The sequence below is a fragment of the Lissotriton helveticus genome, chromosome 1_1 (assembly GCF_964261635.1).
Source record: "Lissotriton helveticus chromosome 1_1, aLisHel1.1, whole genome shotgun sequence".
NCBI classification, from domain to species: Eukaryota; Metazoa; Chordata; class Amphibia; order Caudata; family Salamandridae; genus Lissotriton; species Lissotriton helveticus.
Window position 1 is genome coordinate 1,687,622,398 of NC_136057.1, and position 20,964 is coordinate 1,687,643,361.

The window sequence follows — 20,964 nt, forward strand, 5'->3', positions numbered from 1 at the left end:
AACAATTTTTTAAACAAGCATTTCACATAGTAAGTCTTTGAAAACTGTGTTTAATAAAAAACAAAAATTAGACATTTAAGTAGGCCTGTATGAGTTAGTTATAACATGTTTTACTATTGATTTGGCATTTATTTAGTGTTAAAAAAGGTAATTAAATAAACTTACTTATCAAATTTGTTGTTTTACTTTTCTTCAAAATGTTCATCTGTTTGTTAACCTTGAATCTGTTTAGGATATATGTAGAGATAGATAGAGAAGCAGTTTTAGATATTTAGAATGAACGGCAGGTTGCAAATAATGTAACTTTTTATACAGCAGAATAAAATTACTTACTTTTTGTTGATTTGTAGTATATTTGTATGAGAGCAAAATTTAGAGTAGTAGAAATAAGTGCATTTCTCCTTGAAGCTGAATAATTTCTGCTGGTTTTTGAGTCTTAATTGTAGCTCTTTTTATAGGGTATGTTTAATTAGTGTTAGTTTGTGATTGGTTAGAAGCATAGAAAACAGTTCCTATTGGTTAGTTTGAATTTTTTTATTTTTAATAGTTAAATTTGCTGCATTTGAAATGTTTGTTTAGAGAGTTTGTGTATTAGTAAGTATTTTAAATATAATATAATTAAATAGTATAGCTTTAAAACATTTATAATATTAAATAAATATGTTTATTTATAAGAAATGTAATATGTGATTGTTACCATAGATTGCGTAATTTAATAATATTATTGTAGAGATATATAGTTATTTAATAGTATAATTTTAATATATTTAATGTGTATAATGTTTATATAAACTGTAAGAATGATTTTGAAAAGTCGATATTTAGGTAATGTCGATATTATTGATGTCTATATTTTGGTAATCGATGTTTTTGTATAGTGGTATGTATATTAATGATTGTCGATATTTTGTATTTCGATATCAGTGTGATCGAAATTAGTTTAGTCGAGATTTTTGTATATCGATATAGTGAGATCGATGTTTTGGTAAATTTATAAATAAGTATAGGATGTCGATGTAATTGTAATCTATATTTAAGACACGATATTTGTGTAGGTCGATTTTAGTGAAATCGAAATTTTGTCAGAGATTCGAATCCTGTACCATGTACTGATCCAGTTGGCATACATCCTGTCCTGGTGGTGTGTGCATCTTTGTCCAGGTTACATCTACCCTTGAAGTTGCGCGAGGTCTTGCGGCTGTCTAGATGTGGACACGTGCAGACCCAGTGCAGCCGATAGGCGGCCCTGTGGCAACTCATTTAAAGGGCCTCCCCGATCGTGAGTGATGGATTTTACTTTGCCACACCGGTGGATTTCCAGGGTTGTCGTCAATGGACTGATGTGCTTACAATGGGTTTCACTCCGCATCCCGATGCACCCATGTATGAACTGGACAACATCAATTGTCTCACAGCAAGTGTACGCTGGACTGACTAACATAATGTTGGGGAACTGTCAGTTAACTGATGCAAAGCTGGATGGCCAGACTTCATCAGCACTGTGTCTGTGTCCAGATATACCTGGTTAAAATATGGACACGTGCCAAGATGCCCGGGTGCTTCCAGCTGCACCATTCCACCGCTGTCCTGCACTGTGAGACATTTAGTTGTTTTTACTTTGTTTTTCCATTCCTTCCCATAGGTTGGACTTTTGTTTGTTGTTTTTGTTTTTCATATGATTTGGGAGGAATGTTGTGTCCTGTTGGACACAGTTGAATGCTTTGCTAGCGACTCCCTCGAGGGCTGGCCTACACACTCACCTACACCCATTCAACACAGGTGCTAACTAATTAGGAGCCCTGCTAATAAAGGAGCCCAAGTGCATGTACTCGCGGCCATTACCAGTAACTACGATCACGGTGTCGGTTCATTTCCTCAGCACAGATCTCACAGTATGGATGCTTTAAAGCATTTTTAATATATGGTTCTTGTGCTAATGTGTTTTTTATTAAGTTCTTTATGAACACAACGTTTTCTATTTGTACCTTCCCATACACTTTTAATATGAGGTTCTCTTTAGGTGCTTTTACAGACGTTGAATACTTGGGGGCATATTTAACAAAGGCCGGCGATACATATTTCAAAGCGCGCTTTGTGATTGCATATTTATCGTTGGCTATCTTTGGAATTTATCGCCCGGTTAGCGTGTTATCAACAACGTGCATCGTTGAGGCAATAAAAATTCCATAGATAGTGTGGATATCGCCGTTTTCCATGGTGGAAAACGGCAATATCCTAGATGATAGGGCCTGTGGTCTTAGCCACAGAATCCACCCCCCATGTTAAGTATGCCTTAGTCAGGAATTTAACAGGCGTTAAATTCCTGCATTAAGGCATACTTAACGCGATTTAAATAATTGCTACCCTTCCTTGTTAATATCGCAAAGCTGCCTTCGGGATATTTCCCTGGTTTGTTTCACAGCCACACCTACTTTGCATCTCATTAGCGATGCAAAGTTAGGCGTGCTGGAAATGGGGGCTAAGTCAACAAAAAAAGCGATAGCGTGTCGTTGCTGATAAGGCGACAAAATTATCGCCGCTTTTCGGCCGAAAACAACCCCAAAAGCGTCGATAATTTTATAGCGCTGCCTTGTTAATATGCCCCTTGGTTTTAAAGATGTGCTTTTTGAGACACTTTAAATATGTGATTTTCTAGAGATGCATTTACTATCTCAGTTCATATGTGGTTTGTGTATGAGCTGTTAGAAACACTTTCTATATGCATTTTTAAAAATGTAGTTATATAGACACAAGGGTGTCTGTAGGCACTTTTTACCGATGTTTTCAATGCATGGTTTTCTAATCATGCTTTGACGGATGTTCTATAATGTTGTTTACTATAGATGTTATTATTAAAGTAATAGTTGGCTAAAGTGCTGCTCCAGATATACGACTTTGAGCAATTTGAAAGTTAACACTGGATAGTAAGATGCAGCTAAACGCTTTAAGGTTGACAGAGTAGGATTTTTTCTAGGTACGTTAAGTGTTTTTTTTTTTAAATGTCTTTTAGAGAAATTAAGATTTGCTTTCCTATCCTTGCTTGTAATAATTTTCATAAATAAATATTCATTCTGTGCATGCTTGTATGGATATTTTTTTAACTCGTGTCTTCCTACATATAAGCTCTTGTAATATATTTGTAAGTGAAAGCAGCTTCCTGCCTCAAGTGTCTACACTCCAATTGGTTCCGCACTATGGATGATTTGCTAATGATAGGAAATCTCTTTTACAGCCACTTTTAATAGTTGTTTTTCAATACTTGCTCGTAGAGAAACTTGCACTAGGTATTTTTACGAGTCACACAATCCAACGTTTTCTGAAAGCATTTTAACAAGACAATTTTTGTTACTTATTGGGTACTCTTGCAGACATTTTGAACATGTGTTTGTCTGGAAATGATTTTATGGACACAGTTTTAAAAGCCACTTTAGAAGGCAACTATATTATGCTCTTATAGAAATAGGTGTTTTGGTAGTCACTTTTTTAGGTTTTGCCTTAGCCATGCGTACGAAGTACGCATGCGCTAGCAAAACCTCTTGATTTCTATCTGGGCTGATGACCCGCCTCTGCCTATCATTGGCTAGCTCCATAAATGGAGGCTAGCCATTGGGAGGCAGAGGCTGTCAATCGCGCTTTCTCTCGAAAACGCGATTCGGGGGCGTTTCTGGTGCTTTTTTTAAGCCCCGCCCCTTTGTCCCAGGCCGCGCTGCCATTGGCTGCCGGCCCGGGACACCCCCGTGACGTCATTCCCGGGCCGCGCTGTGATTGGCTGCCGGCCCGGGACACCCCCGTGACGTCAGCTAATCACAGCCCGGCCCGGGACCTGACTTGTTTTCATTATTCAAGCGCGACAACGCTCCCTGCCATGTCATTAAAAATGCTAATTACTTGCCACATACAGAAGATAAACTGGCGGGGTGAAATCAGACTATGTAGGCTTCCTTTAGAAGAAATCCATAATAATGTAAATGTTTATAGCGCTTCCTATACATAGGCGAGGCATTGAAGGACTTTACGGCGTGTACGGCGTGCACCACGATACCCCAGAAGCTCTGAAATACTAGATCTGAAACCACTGCTACTTGTGCGATAAAGCAACTAAAAACGTTATACATATACCTAATTTCTGACCTCTCCTGACTAGAGATGCAGCTCTGTGGGCCCGGGCTCTCGAGTTTATTTTGCCCGACTGAGTGCGCAGCCTAAACAGAAACGAGACAGACACTGCAGCAGCTGAGCTCTCTGAGCTCGTGAGCGGCGCCGCCGCGCTACAATGTATCTCTCTGCTGCTCTGCCTGCTAGAGTCCGACATCGACTCATCGTTGCCCTGGAAACTAGAATGCAGCGATCATTTCAGGGGCCGGCCCGGCCTGCCCGCTCAGAGTCAGAGCCGCTGTCAATCACCATGGTGAGGTGGTGCAACAGGGCGCCAGGATCCGGATGTGCCGGCCTGGGCCGTCACGTCCGGAGGAAGCAGCCTGCTGCAGGAAGTTCAGAAGCGGCGGGTGAGTCAGTCAGTGCAGGCAGGTTGCGGCGCGCATGAGTCCTGAGAGTGACTCTGAAGCATGGCCACCCGCCGCGGCCCCCTGTGCTGCAGCCCGGCCCCCCCCGCTAAAACACAGCTGCAGGGTCTGCAGCGCACCTTGACCCCACCATGTCTGTGGCAGGCAGCTCAGCTGAGCCCGAGCCGGCCGCCGACAGGACACCGCTCTGGCCGCCACCACCAGCAAAGAAAACTGCGAGAGTGCCCCCCGCCGCGGCGGCAGACAGCCCAGCCGAAGCCCAGCCGTGGGCAGCAGCAGCGCCTCAGACCAACGAAGTAAGTGTCAGCGCTGAGGGTGTGTTCAAAATGGTTTTATTTTATGCATTTAGCGCGGACTAAGTCTAACTTTAGTCAGTGTTGGTTTTTCGCCGGCTCACCCAGCAACACACTGACTGACACCTGTTTTGACTTATTTATTCAGGCTCCTCTGCTCACACATCCTGGGGCATGGACGGTCTCAGACACCACATGAGAGAGGCCTTGGGGTCAACTTTCTAAGCAATAGCCCGGCCACATGATCATTTAAAGGGAGGAGGAGAGGCCCTACCTGCCCCCACCAGCACAACGCAGATGGCCAGCCAGGCAGGTTCGCTTTCGGTTCAGCCTGCCCGGCCTCTCTCACATCCTGTTTAAGCTGGTGGGTCAACTCCCACCACATGAGAGGCCCTGAAGTGATGAAGCATGACAATGCTCCAACTGCAGCATCATTAGGAAGGGGGAGCCAGAGGCCTTACCCATTCCTTTACAGTACAGTCATGTTACAGGAGGGAGCACTAGAGTTAGTGCCCTTCCATTAATGGTGCTCTGCAGCAGTTTCAAGAACTTCTTGGAGTTTCTGGTTGCTCAAATGGCTGTAATTTCTGATATTTAGAATGTTCCCTCATCTTCATTGGATGATTTTAGTTCGCGAGAAAGTGTCACTCATAGTTGTTGAAATGTCACTCATAATTTCACTGAAATTATGAAAATGTCACACATGGCAATCTGAAACCTTGGCAGCTATGCAGGCAGGCCTGCTGTTCTCTCCCTCAGCCAGGACTCAGGCGGCGCCAGGGGAGCCCTGCTCGCGGTGCATGCTGGGAAGCTGGGAGCCCCGTTTTCCGGAGGTGATGCAGGTAAGAGGCTGCTGGGGGCCTCATTTGAAGGGGAACTAGGTTCTGTAGTTTTATTTTTTTTATTGTATGTAACGTTTTGAGTTTTCGCTTTTTGTTAAACAGTGATTGGGTTAGTGTCTTATAAAACATTGCTTGCAGTGTCTTAATCCATCGTGATACGTCGGCGTCCTGGTCGTAGGGGAGGCCGGGCCGCTTTAAGAAAGCCGTGGCAGCTCAGGCCTCTCATGGGTTAATTTTTTCAACCGCCGACATATTTGTCCCTCTCCACCCTTTTTTAGCTGCTTAATGGGACTCGGCCCGTTTAAATGTCGCGTCTATGGGATATGTCTCTGCCGTCTCCCTCCCGCGCTGGTGGGTTCGGGGCCCTTGAGGTGATGCTGTGGGGGGTAGGGAAACCGGTAATTCTTTTGTTTACTTTTGTATTTTTCGCGAACTGGTGGATATATGTTCATGCCGATTAAAGGCCTTCACTGTATGCGTTGACTTCACATGCACTAGTCATTGTGTGCATGTGAAGCTCTGGTCTTCCAGTAGAGCTGTGCACTGGGCCGGTGGCGGTGCTCGCGCGTTAAAGGTGACGGCACATGTATTTTGAGTTCCACTGTATAAAGAGGTCCACTGAAAGCTTGCTGTCGTGCAGGAGAAATTCTCACTCACAGGGGTGCAAGTGAGCTTTAGTGTGCCCATACATCACTTGCATCTGTACAACTGAACCCCCCTCAAAGACCACTACTTTCTCTACCGTGAAACCTGCCAACCTTCTCAGACTGCAGAAGTGCAAGGGGTTATGCTCTGCATGTTGCATGCCAAAGGCTCTTGCGCTTATGTAGCTTTCGTTCTTCGCCGTCGTTTTTTTGTTTCCACTTTTACTTTTCTGTGCAAAATTAATTTTCCGCATGGAAGAACATCAGTAGTCGCAAACGACGCGTATGTGGGAAGAGCCATTGTGGCTTGGTGTATCACTCCCTGGGCCATGCGTTGATACTAATATCATTAAAATAACAGAATAGCTGTTGCTTTAATGTAAATCCGTTCTGGCATGGAGGACCTATGGCATTGTAGCAATTTACGCACATAGCTACACCAGCGCCTTTAAAGCAGCAGCAATCCTTGTCTAATGCGCCTCGAGTTTAAACGTGCTTCCAACACAATATATTTGTTCCATGGACATGCCATCTTTACATGTACGTGCAGGATACTTGATAATAGTCTCAGCATCTCCGATGAGTAAAGCATCCAGGAGTCTGATTTTCAGAACTGCGCTTCACTCGCATTGATTTAGCAGGGCTTTTCAGCATCTGCCTGTTTCATTGTTGCGTTTGCAAGTTAACATGTTATAGATGCATTTGGCCGTACGGTTTAATTTTGCAGCGGGAACAATTTCTACCCCTCTAGTTACAGCATATTTAGTTCGAGTTCAGAAAACTTGTTGCGGCTCATGACAGTATTGCCATTTTGACAGGTTCCGTATTTAAATACCCTGAGTTATCTGACAGACATTTACAGTTTACCATAACTTGCATTGCAGCCGCATTTATTGCCCACACATATTTGTTAGCGAAAGGAAGTCGCAAATCACGTTTATATAATTTTAAGACGCGGTATTTAAAAATGATAAAGCAATAAAACAATGATCTTCATTCGCAAGTGTATTCCATATGGAATGACTTTGCAGTCCATAATTCCGAAAAATAGCATTTTAATCGGGAACTGTATGTAATTTCTTTATATACTGCTTTTTTCTGGTGTAGCGTGTTTTTTCGCATTATTTTATGTTGTCAGACAAATGAATGTTGGGACAGAGGATTTCCGATACAAAATTCAAACATGCATGTTTGAACTCGTACATTGTCAAAACCTTCATAGGCACTTCAATGCTCTTTTGGTGTGTAGTGCTCTGTAATTTTTACTGAACACATTTTTTGCATATGTGGAAGTCAGGGTTAAAGTTCGCTGGTCCATATTCTACCATAGGTAGAGTCGCTGCTACTGTTTAATATGTAATACATTATGATGTGAGCAATTGGTGCTTGATCCCCATAGTCTTTAATGTTATCTTAATCGAAACTTAACAGAAACGACTGAAGAAGTAATTTGGCGGCATTTGCTGGATGGGGGAAAGCTTTGTGAGAGATTAAGCTAATGGCATTGTAAATGACAATGCCATTTATTTATCTGTTTTCAAAACCAACACATAAATACAAATGTTGTCATTTACAATGCCAATAGCTCTAACTTTTCCAAAGGCAAAACCGTTGCATTGTAAATGCTTGTTACTATCTAGTTTTCAAAATACACTTCCCTGACACTTCTTTTAATTCTGTATTTTTTTATTGTAGAAAAATATATATTTACATGGAGCATACAATATACATGGGTGAAGGAAGAGGAAAGAAAGGAAGAGGAAGAAAGAAGAAGAAAACGCCCGGGGGAGGGGGGGGGGTTAGGTTCGCTGCCAGCTTCCAGTCTTATTGGCGTTAGTCCGATTGCCAGATTGCCAGTCTACCAAGTTCAGTTGCCGCCCCTTTGCGTTGCTCGGTTGTCATCCTTGGTCCACGCCCCGGAGGGAAGGGGATAGAGAGAGATAGAAAGGGAGCAATGCATGTTCTGTTCTTGTTGTGCGCACAGAGACTGGCTATGTGGGTCACTTCTCTGCATGTCTGGCTTTGTCCTTATGGCGGTTTATGCGATGCTAGGTAGTTGTCTAGGGAGCCCCACATATTCGACTGCCTGTGTGTTTTCGGCGAGTATGTCGCTGTGATGTTGTCGGCCCCTCTTAGGTAGGTGATCCAGTTAAACCATGCTTTTGGCACGGCTTTTGCTGTGTCTTTCCAGTTACTGAGGACCATTTTGACTGCCGCAGTCAGCAGTAGGTCAATTAGGTCGCGGTCTTCTGTAGTCATGATTGCTGGGGAGGTAAAACCCAGTACCAGGCTGTGAAAGTCTATGTGCATGGTTATCCCTGTGATCTCGTTAATTAGTGCTTCGATTTTTTTCCAGAACTCTCTAACCTTAGAGCAGCTAAACAGTAGGTGTTCCAGGTCTCCCTTCCCCTTGCCACAGTTCCAGCATGTGTCGCTCTCTCTAATCCCCATGCCTGCTAGACAGGCTGGTGTCCAGTAGGCCTTATGTACTAGCCAGAATTTGGTCTGGTTTAGCGTTGCCGTTACCTTTTTCCTAGAGGTGGATCTCCATAGCTCTGCTTTCTCGTCCTCACTTAGCACCCTCCCCGCTATTGTCTCCCAAAAATTTGTGGCTTTGTTGTTGAGTTTGGTGGATTTGGGGCTTAGGGATTTGTAGAGGTGTGCTACTTGGTGGCCTAGCGAGTTTAGCTTGACGGCGTGTTGTATGAGTGATGGTGTTAGACCGTTAAGATTTGCCTTCCTTATTGCTACCTTGATCTTCAGGAAGTTGTATAGTTCTATGCTCTGTAGGTTATGCTCTACCCTAAGTGTATCAAAGGTGAGGTGCGTGCCTTGTTTATGAAGGTCATTGGTGGTGGAGACTCCATGTCTGTACCAAGAGGGCATGTTCAGAGTTTTATCTCTATACTTTATCGTGGGGTTGTGCCAGATGGACTCGAATCTACTTTTCTTTATGCTTATTGCCATCAGTTTGTCCACGCTTAGGAGTGCTATTTTTGTATTCTTTAGGACGGGGTTGTCCTTGATCGCCGGGTGTCTTGTAGCGGTGAGTAGAGTGACCGGGTTCATACCTTTTAGTAATCCCCGCTCTAGCGAGAGCCACGCGGTGGTGTAGTCCGGTCTCGGGTCGAGCCAGTGGAGCCCCTGTCTTGCTATGCACGCCACCTGGAATCTTTTGAAATTTGTTAAGTTGGGGCCTCCCAGGTCTTTTGACAGTCTAAGCTTGTCTAGGGCTATTCTGGGCTTCTTTTCCCTCCACAGAAAGTTGTTCAGCATTTTGTGAAGTTTTTTGTGGAAGTCTTCCGTATTCAGTAGGGGCAGCATGCTCAGCATGTAATTGACCATTGGTGTCAGCATCATTTTAATAGTTTCCACTCTTCCCCACCATGTTGTGAATTTGGGAGACCACCCTTCTACTCTTTCCTTAATTTTCCAAAGAGTGGCTTGCTCGTTATGTTCCAGTGTGGCTTTTAGATCCCTCTCGAAGAGGAGGCCTAGATATTTTATGGGCTTCTGCTGCCATGTTAGGCCGGACGTGCCTAGCACTGTTTTTGTTGTGTGTACGTTCAGTGGTTTGCATTCGGATTTGTCCCTGTTCAGTTTGTACCCCGAGACCTGGGCGTATTGTTCTATTGTGTCCATCAGCGCTTTGATGGATTTTTCTGGGTCCTCTGTGACTATTAGTACGTCGTCTGCATATGCCGCTAGCTTAAAAGTTTCTTCCTCTACCGGTATTCCTGCTATGTCTTTATTATTCCTGATCATGGTTAATAACGGTTCTATCGCTAGCAGGAATAGAGCTGGTGAGAGCGGGCACCCTTGTCTGGTCCCTCTGCCTAGGTGGAGTATTTCTGATGTGCCTCTGTTTACCACCACCCGTGCTTTGGGGTCGTTGTAGAGAGCCATTACCATCTTCCTGTAATTGGGACCAAGCCCAAATTTCTCCAAGCATTGGTCTAGGTATGGCCATGACACCCTATCGAAGGCTTTTTCTGCGTCTAAGGCTATCATGACAGCTGCGTTGCTGCTTTTGGAGGAGTGGTTAATTATGTGGCACAGTAGCCTTGTGTTATCGTGTGACATACGGTTTTTAAGGTAGCCTACTTGAGAGCTGTGTATAAGCTTAGGTAAGTATGCATTGATTCTGGTTGCTAGTATTTTTGCGTAGATTTTACAGTCTACGTTTATGAGTGAGATTGGTCTATAATTCTTTGCCTGGTTGGTGTCTTTGCCTTCCTTTGGTATAACTATTATGTTTGCTTCCGCCATTGACTGTGTCATGCGTCCATTCTGGACACATTTCGTGAATACTTCTTGCATGGTTGGTTTGAGAATGTGTAGGTACTGTTTGTAAAATCCGGCCGTGAAGCCGTCTGGCCCTGGTGCCTTGTTGTCTTTCAGGCTTGCCGTGGCTTTCCCTATCTCGTCCTCCGTTATGGTCAGTTCGAGGATGTTTCGTTCCTTTTCTGATAGCATTGGTGTGGATATGCTGCCTAGTAGTTGTTTGCCCCCATCGTCTTTTAGTGTCTCGTCTCTTGTGTATAGTCCCTCGTAGAAGTCTCTGAAGACTTCCAAAATTTCTTTGTTTGCGGTCTGTGACTTGTTGTGACCGTCTGTAATTGCCCCAATCGAGTGCTATTTCTGTCTCCCCTTTAGGTAGGATGCTAGGTTTTTCCCTGCTTTGTTTGCTGTGCACAGGTTAATAGATTTGTATTTATTGATCCAGGTCCCTGCTCTTTCGCTCAGTATTCTGTTGAGTTCATACTTCCGTTTAGTTAGGCTCGTGAGGGTATTTTTATCTTCTAGGTTGGCTATGTGACCGTTCTCTAGATTTTTAATTTCTTTTTCTAGGCCTGCATTTTTTTTGTTCCTTTCCTTGTTCAGCCTGCCTTTTATTGTCATGACGGTCCCCCTTATGGTAGCTTTCAAAGCTTCCCATAGCATTCCTCTGTCTGTCTCTGGGGTGTCATTAATTGTTATGTACTCTTTTATAGCTGCTTCTATCTCTGCTCTCGCAGAGATGTTGTTGAGCAGACTGTCATCAAAGCGCCATCTTCGGGTTGGTTTTTCGTTGTGTTTCCCTGAGAGGGTCAGACTGATATGCGAGTGATCAGAGATGGTCCTAGGACCAATTTCCGTGTGGTCTATGAGGTGGGTATGTGTTTCTGACATGAGGATGTAGTCTATTCGGCTGTAGGAGTTGTGTGGGTTTGAGTAGAAGGTATATTCTCTAGCGTCTGGGTTACTTAGTCGCCACGGGTCTTTCAGGCTGAGTTTGGAGCACAGGTTCTTAAGGATATTGCCTCTTTGTGTCGCTGGGCTCGGTTTGTGCGGGTGTTTGTCAATTGCTGGGTCTAGGACCTGGTTCATGTCGCCAGCAACTACAAGAAGGTCATCTAGTGGCAGGGTGTGCAGTTGTGCTCCTACTCCATCCCAGAAGGGTTTATCCTCAGTGTTTGGACCGTAAATGTTGGCTACGTGTATTGTTTCCCCCGCTCTTCTTAGGCTAGTCACAAGAGTTCTACCCTGGGTGTCTGCCTGTGAGTCTACCACTGTTAGCTTTGAGGTCTTGCTCGTTATTGTCACCACCCCATTTTTCTTGTTTTGTGCCGGTGACCCTATAACATCGCCTATCCAGCTGGCTCTAAGGCGCTGTATGTCTGCGGCTTCTAGTCTTGTCTCCTGTAGTACAAATATATCGGCCTTGAGCTTCCTGAGGTGTTCGAGTACTTTCCTCCTTTTCACCGGACTGTTAAGACCTTTGACGTTCAGTGATACTATCTTAACGTCCAATGAGAGGTTTGTCTGAGTGTTGTGCGTCATTTGTGTGGTTTAAAGGTTTGCGATCTGTATGGCCTTACTCTGTACATTCTGCTTTGACCCCCATTTCCTGGGGTTTGTGTTGTTCGTTGGTGCCTGTGCTTATGCCTGCGCTTGCTGCTCCTGGATGTAGATGTAGATGTAGAAGTAGATGAAAAGGAGAAGTAGTGAAGAGGAAAGTAAAGAAAAGTACCCCCATGCATGTGCTCCCCGCTACCCCCACCCTCACCTGCCCCCCCTGCCCTCCCTTCCCCTTCCGCCCCCCTCCCCCCCCTTACTTGCTGAGTGGGTGTGCGACGACAAAGTTCCTATGCGCCGCATCATCCCTGAGGTAGAGTTGTGTTCCTTATTTGGCATGGCCTTGATAGTTGAGGAGTATGCAGTCTGCTCGGTACTTCACTTTCGGCCCGTTGTACCCTTTCAGTCTTGGTATTGGGCTTCCCTGTCCCACTCCTTCCCAGTTCTGAGGTAGATTATCAGCGAGCTCGTGGGGGTGGACTAGTAAACCCGTTCATAATGTGCTTGGTTCTATTGAGGTAGGCGTGTTGTCATATTGCCTGTGGTGAGCCTTACTCCGATTGTCCGGTTACGTCAGGAGAGGCGCTTCTTTTCGCTGCCCCAGAGTTTTTTGTTTCTTCCATCTCCTCGGCTGGTGGGCCTTGCAGGTACCGTCTTAGGTCATCTGGGTTCTCAAATACCATCATTTTCCACTTATCCGTGACTTTGAATCGGGCCAGGCCCACAAAGCTGAAACTGGCGCCCCTTTTTCGCAGGGTCTCCCTGAGGGCCAGAAACCCCTTTCTGATTTCGACCGTCGGCCTTGAGTAGTCTTGGGTCAGCACAATTTTGGAACCTGCCCATGTTAGGTTCTGGTTTTTCCTGGCAAAGGCAAAGATGGCCTCAGTTTGGCACGCTCTCAGGGGGTTGCATATGATTGGTCTTGGTCCTTTCCCCGTCGCTGGTTTTCCTGCCGGAACCCTGTAGGCCTTTTGCACTTCGAACTGTCTTCCGAAGTTGATGCCAGTGAGTTGAGGGATCATCTCCTCAAGCATAGCTGCGCATGAGCCTGCTTTGTCTTCTGCCCCCTCTGGCACGCCCAGGATCCTTATATTGCCTCTTCTGGCCCTGTCGTCCTGCTCAGCTAGTTGTTTTTGTATGGCTTTCGTGTCCCTCTGGCATTCTGCTATTGTTTTGGTGTTGTCTTTGGTAGCATCCTCCACCGAGCTAATACGTTCTTCTGCAGCTTCCATTCTAGTGTTGGTTTTGTGGAGATCTGCTCTTATTGCCGCCAGCTCAAGTTGCATGTTCTCCACCTTTAGCTTTGTTTCCTTCGCCACCTCATTCCCTTCGTTTATTCTCTTTAGGATGGTTTCTAGGGTGGCCGTTTCGCCTTTGGTTTTCATCGGGGAGCTCTGGTTGTCTATTTTGGGCTTCTTTTGGTCTCCGACTGCTTTCCCCTCAATGTTCGCCATAGTTCCGATGCCTCTGCGTGACAGGATATTGCCTAGTCGCCCTCCCTTTTGGGTCGCTACCGGCGCGTTTACTGGAGTCGCTTTCGATGTTGTTGCGTAGAGACCTTGTGATCTGTATCTGCTTGGCTCTCTAATGTGCCTTGTTCTAGTCTTGGCTTTGGGTCCTGCCAGCTTGTGCTTTGTCTCGTTCGCGGCCGCGGCTTAGTGCCGACCACCTTGCGAAGCTTGGGTGTGTGCGGCTGAAGTTGCGCTGGTATGCTCTTCTTGTTTTTGCTTCTGCTTCTGACGTGTCCCAGCCTTAGCTGTTCTTACTCGCAAGGGTTTTCGGCTACGGCTCTTAGGGGTGGGCTATATGGCGCATCATTCCTTGCGTGTACGCGATGTGTGGTTAGGCACTTCCCTTTTGTTGCCGCTTTCCCCCCTCTCGATGCCTGCTGCCTGCTTGCTTCTGGGGGGGTTACTGTCGCGGCGTTGCGCTTGCTTGCGCTTCATTTGCTGTCCTGCCTCTGCTCCACACTCGCGCTCGCTCGCTTCCTTCGCGTCCGCCTCACCCTCGTTATGTCCTTCAGAGCCCCCGCTTCTATCCGCCGCAGCTCTCCGGAGGTACCTCTGTGCGTGGTTGGAGTGATTACGGAGTTTCAGTAGTTGCGGTTTGCGCGTTCTACTGGGTGTGCGCTATTTCCAGCAACTGTTGTTTACTTGCCTTTGCACTTCCGGTAATGGCGGCCCCCTTGATTTTCCGGTTTTCCCCGGTTGCCGTTCCCGTTGTCGAGGAGGAGACCGCAGCCAACAGCTACCATCGGCCACTTGCCCACATGCTGGCTCCCTCTGCAGATCCCTGCAATGTCTGTTGTTGCGCCGTATTCTTTCCGCTGAACCGCAGCTCCCCTTCGCTAAGCACCTCGCTCCGCTCCCCTCCGCTGCCTTCCGCTGTTAGCATCGGTCGCTGTACCTGCGGGGTCGTTGGGGTTGTTCTGGTGCGACACCTTTCTCCTCCCTGCAATTGCTCTGTTCGTTGGCCGTGGCTTCTCTTCCGGTTACGCTCCTGGCGCCATTTTAGGGGTCCTCTCCGTCGCCGGGGTCCTGGGGGCTTCGGAGAGCGGTATCTTCGTGCTGTAGCAACCCAGTCTCGCAGTTCTTCGACTCGCTTGTAGCCTCGCCTTTCCCCTGCCTGAATCTGCTTTGCTTGGTTAACACAACCTTGTATGGCGGGTAGTAATGGCCTTAGTTTGCCTCAGGGGTGCGGAGCGAGTGGACTCAGACGACCGTCCACATTGCCGTCCAAGCCACGCCCCCTCCCTGACACTTCTAATAAAGGTTTTCTATATATTTTATAGGTCTTTAATGCACCGTTTTCTAAATAATATTTTAGGTACCTTTTTAGAAAATGGTTTCCCATGCACTTTCTAATTCACAAGCTTTTACTTCTACTTTTAGGGCGTTTTCTCTGCTCCACTTTACCAATTCTCTGTAGTTGATTTTGGAGATACTTTTGGTGCATGCTATTGTATAGGCAGAGTTATAGACACCTAATACAATTTATTTTAATATAAATGCTCTTTTACATATGTTCTAAATACCTAGTTTGTATATTGGCTTTTTATGTGCTTTTTAATGCACAGTTTTCTGCAATTTCGTTTTGGACATTTATAATACTGTTTTTATATACCAGCTTTTCATCGACTTTTAATATGTGGTTTTCTGTCCTTAAACATGCAACAAACGTAGCTCGGAATAATGCGACTGAGAGGTTCACTTTAACAGTTGTATGAATGTTAGTTTGTTAGTGAAGGCTATTCTGTTTTCCATTTAACCCAAATTGGTGGCCGCAGTCCCAACCAGAGTAGAAACCAGGGAGATCCAGTTTGATCCCAGTCCAACAGCTATTATTGAGCTGAATCTGGTGTCCAGCTGAACGCAGTGAAATATGCTCAATTGTTTCCCGTGTAATCTGCAGACACCAGGACATATTGAGCTATACTTGCGTGCTGTCTGCTTTCTGTTCAAAGCAGCAATCAGCAGACAGTGAGTGGTCTTACTTATTTCTCTTCCAGTTTGGCCCAAAACAAAGACCTGATTTAAAGGGCCATCAGCCATTCTTTTGTTAGGGTATCCTGGCTGGGAGCTATCTGGAGCCTAACACTTAGACCCCAGTGCAATAGTGGGAATAATGGTGCCCAACTTGTAATCACTTGTCTGTCTCAATGAATAGTGTCAGAGTGTTTTCATCACACACATTATACAGAGACAATATATCATACAATTGTGTAAATCAATGCACAGAAAATGTTATATAAATCAATAAGGATTACAGGGTGCAGGAGTCACATATCGTTCTTACTGGTAGGCATTATATATAAAGAGTACATAGTCTGGAGAAACACAAAGTCAAGTTTAAAACATAACACAGTGGTCGGGGTTGACTGTACTAATAAGACTTTATTACCACCCACATGAACCCTTTTTTCAGCCGGGAGACGACCGATTTTAAAAACTGTTATTTCTGTGTCACTTAAAAAATTACTTGTATTTTAACTGCGCACTCACCTGGCTGGCACCTGTGCAGCGGGCTTGAGACACGCCAAACAGCGACCCCTTCGCTGCACCGATTTACAAACAAACAAACATTTGGACGCCATTCACGGCGAGGAACTGAGGCCACGCCCACTCTCAGGCCACGCCCATCCGCCCCCTTTCCACCTATAAAGATGTGCAACTACCGGACGCGCAGCGGACGGGCGCAGCGGGCGCGCCGTCAGCGCGCCGAAGGCGCGCCAAAGGCAAGCCCGTCTGGGCCCGTCCGGGCCCAGCCGGCCTTAGGCCCTGTCACTCTGGCCGTGGCAGCTCCTAACAACTTGACCTACACCCGGGCTGACCTGCTAGCCTTGAACACCAACAAACACCCCTCCTGCTCGCGCATCCTAACCGGAGACACGCAATTCTCCTCCTGTGACCGCTGTAACCCGGGCAGTCAGACCGTGGCATCAAAGGGTTTGTACCTAGGCCTACTTAACTGCAGGTCTCTTGTGAAACATGCACAAGAAGTGAACCTCCTAATTATCAACAATGCCATAGATATTCTGTTTTTAACAGAAACCTGGCTTACCTCCAGTAGTGGCCCAGACATCGTTTTAGCACTCCCCCCCGGGTACGTTATGTGCTCACAGAACAGACCAGAAGGTAGGGGAGGTGGACTTGCAATAATCTTCAAAGACACCTTCACCTGCAGAACGTCTGATGGCAACATCAAGGGTTATGAAAGCTGCCACTATACCATTTCAATCTCCCCTGTCACCTCGATATCAGGAACGTTGATATACCGCCCACCAGGCAATTTAGGGGACTTTTCGACCAAAATTGCTGACCAGACCTCCGTTAAATGCACGTCTACCACTAACTACCTATTATTAGGAGACTTGAATGTACATTTTCTGGATCCAGACGACAAACTGGCCAATGAACTACTCCAGGATCTCACCTCAATGGGCTTAGACCTTAAAAACCCACAGGCTACCCACGAAAAAGGGCAACTGCTTGATCCCGTTCTTTCCAATATCCCCAACCTCAGATCCCTTGACCATATCCCCCTTCCCTGGACGGACCACTTTTTGGTTCCCTTAGTATGGGACATTATTACTGTACCCCCGCCACCCCCAAAAATCAGAATGTATTCCAGACAGTGGCAGAAATTGGAACCAGACGTCTGGGCAGCCAAACTCCGAGAAAATGTTCCTCATCCACCCAATAACACCATAGTAGGGGACAAAAAATTCAGTACCTGGATTACCCAATCGCTCGACGCCATCCTGCCCAAAACCCACTCTCTTAGACACATCAAGAGAGTTAATCCCTCACCCTGGTACACCCCGGAACTTAATCTGCTACGTAAGGCTTGCAAAAGAAACGAACGAATATGGAGGAAGGAAAAAACCGAGGAACGGAAAGACGCATTCCGCGCCGCGGTAAAATCCTACAAAAAAGAGCTCCGTAGCATTAAAACCAGTTTCTACGAGGACAGAATTAAAAACGCGGCCTGCTCAGCTCATGAAACCTATATAGTTCTAAAAGAACTACTCCACGCCCCCGACCCCCCACTTAAACCCCTCGATCCCAAAGCAGCTGAAACCAAATGTCAAAAATTAGCCACTTTTTTCGACGAGAAGATTAAAAATATTCTTCTAACCATACCCCCCCCCCGAACAGGACCCCACACAGCCGGATCCTATCATCACTATCGCCAATCCTCAACTGCCGCCAGCCCTCCAACCCTCCCTGGACATTTTCGGCCCCGTAACAACGGAAGAAGTAGGAACCACGATGGCCGCAATTAAAAGTGGTTCTCCCCTTGATCCTGCCCCCCTCCGTTTTCTAAAAAAAGTGTCAAGTACCATCATCCCCCCCCTCACGGCCCTGATCAATTCCTCTTTCTCGGAGGGCATCGTCCCCCCCAGCTGGAAAGCGGCAGCAGTCAAAGGTCTGCTGAAAAAACCCTCTTTAGACCCGGAGGACTTCGCCAACTACAGGCCCATATCCCTTCTCCCTGGAAACAGCAAGATCGCAGAGAAGCTGGTAAATAAACAACTATCACTTTACCTAGAAAGTAACAACCTCTTAGCGGCCTCCCAGACAGGATTTCGTCCAGGGCAGGGCACTGACATCGCCCTCCTGACAGCAGTGGAGAAGGCCAGAAGCATTCTGGACACAGGAGGATCAGTGGCAGTGATCCTCCTAGACCTCAGTGCGGCCTTCGACACTGTAGACCATCCCACCCTAATCCACCGACTGGGAGAGATCGGATTAAAGGGTCTGGCCCTGAAATGGCTAGAATCCTTTTTGACTGGACGCTCCTTCCAGGTGCGGGAAAACGACAGCTGCTCATCCATCATCCCCCTCCGGTGTGGAGTGCCACAGGGCTCATCTCTGAGCCCCACACTTTTCAACGTGTACATGGCCCCACTGGAGAAGAGGGTTAGCTCGTTCGGCGTGTCAGTCATCAACTACGCCGACGACACTCAGCTGGTCGTTACCCTTTCCCATCCTCACCACGCCCCTTCCGACCTCCACAGCTGCCTTTCCGAAGTCCACCGATGGATGAATCTCTCCTCCTTAAAATTGAACGGGTCCAAAACCGAGATCCTCCTGATGGGCCACAATGGGCCCTCTTTACCACCTCACCTCTGGCCCAGGTGCCTAGGGGACCCTCCCGCACCCAAGGAAGAGGTCAAGAGCCTTGGTGTATGGATCGAGAAAGACATGAGTTTCAAAACCCAGGCAAAGAGAACCGCAGGGACATGCTTTGGACTACTCAGAGCCTGCAGGAAGATCTTTCCCCTGCTCCCAGAGACCGCAAGGAGGCTCCTCATCCAGGGTCTAATCCTGGCAAGATTAGACTACTGTAACGCTATATACTTGGGAGCCCCTGAAGCCACCTTGAACTCACTGCAGAAAGTCCAAAATGCAGCAGCCCGTCTACTCACGGGCACACCTGGAAGATCCTCCGCCAGGCCAGCCCTTAAATCTCTCCACTGGCTCCCAGTCAGAGAAAGGGTCTTGTTCAAAGCCCTCTGTCTGGCCCATAAAACACTCAACAACAACGGTCCCCCTCTCCTGAAAGAACTTTTAATCCCATACAAAGCAGAGAGGGATCTCCGGTCCAATGCAGAAAACCTCATTACAGTCCCTAGAGTGAGAAAAGCCAAGACCGGTGGCCGTCGCTTCTCGGTTCACACGGCGAAACGATGGAACCAGCTACCCCGAAAACTTAGGACAGAACCGAACTATCTTCATTTCAGAAAGACCTTAAAGACCTTCCTTTTCCCGCAAATATAATCCTACTAGTTGGCCAAAACCCCTGGAGAAGCAGTTTAGCGCTGGGATGCTCTTCGGAGTTACTACACGCTTTACAAAACCATTAAATTAAATTAAATTAAATTAACCATAGAATAACAGATTGAGAATAAAACTATAAGGTTGTGAACCTGTGCCTTGCACATTGCATGTAGACCCTTGATGCTGGTTCATAACTCACTGTGCTATACTAGAAGGGCTTTAATGTATGAACCTTCTGGGCACACAAAGAGCTCTGTAGCAGGTGCCTTAAGCCAATTTTTTTAAAATGCAGCCTCTTTGTGACCAATTAAGTTAGCCAGAAAAGATTTACCGTCACATTTCTACTTCTTCCCAATTTCTTTGCAGAAGAGTTTAAAAATTTATACGTTGATTGCCAGATCCTGCTCGTCATGATTTTCCAATTCCAGTACTGGTCAGAACATACTTAGCTTAAAGTGGTCAGGGATGCTCTAATTCATCTACTTTGTCCCTCAAGGCACAAAAAGGACTAAGTACAGTGCTTATTTATTTATTCATTTGAATTTTATATAGCGCTGGCTAGACCCGGAGGTATCAGAGCGCTTTACTTGAGGATTAAGACGTTTTACAGCGTTACATCAGTTACAGTTACATCACAGTTTCATCTGTTGCTAGTGCATTCAATAAACACAGAAAAACAAGACCGAGGGAGGGAGGGAAGAGAACATAACGGGGAGATGAGGAAGAAAACAATGTCTGATGTCCAGCTGGGTAGGTGCCAGCCAAGGGGGTGAACGAGAGTCAAACTCCTCTTTAGCTACATAGGATAGCTCCACCGGGCATCAGCCAAAGGTTACTCTAGCTCCGGGATAAGTCCGAACAATTATGGATTCCACCCAGGCGGCAACGTCATAGTTCTATCGAAGGAATTTGTTATAGGAGGGGGAGGGATGGGAGAAACAGGGAGATGGGGAGAAACTGTGCCAAATGTCCGGCTGGGTAGGTGACGGCCGAGGGGATGAACCAGGGCCGATCTCCTCAATAGCTGAACCGAGCAGCTCCACCGGGCGTCGGACAAAATGCTTGGACTCCGCTGTCAGGAAAGTGATCAGGTGTACTCAGAGAATGTCAGAGTAGCGCAGGGTTGGGGATGGTGAGAAACCATGGTCCGAATGAAATCCAGACACCATCTTGAGGTCAGGCACTGTCCTGGGAGGGTTCTGTAAGGAAAGGTTTGGCTTGGTAAAAAAAAAGTCCCCTGGCCAGATCGATATGACGGGGGGTGGTTTTCTGGGAAATCTCTGCTGCTATCCATGTTATAAGCATTGGGGATGGGGCCTGCAGCGTGCGCTGATAGGATTGCCTGAGTGCAATGCTTAAAGTCTGAAGATACTGGCGGCCATGTTAGGGTCAGGCAGCCATCGGCCTCAACTTCGCATATGTAGTGGCGTCAGGGACCCCTCTCCACACTCTATGTATGCCAGGTGCTCACATTGTTTTACTAGAAAGGGATGCGCCAGTCTCCCTTTGCTTTTCAGCTACTGGGGCCTGGGGCAGCCATA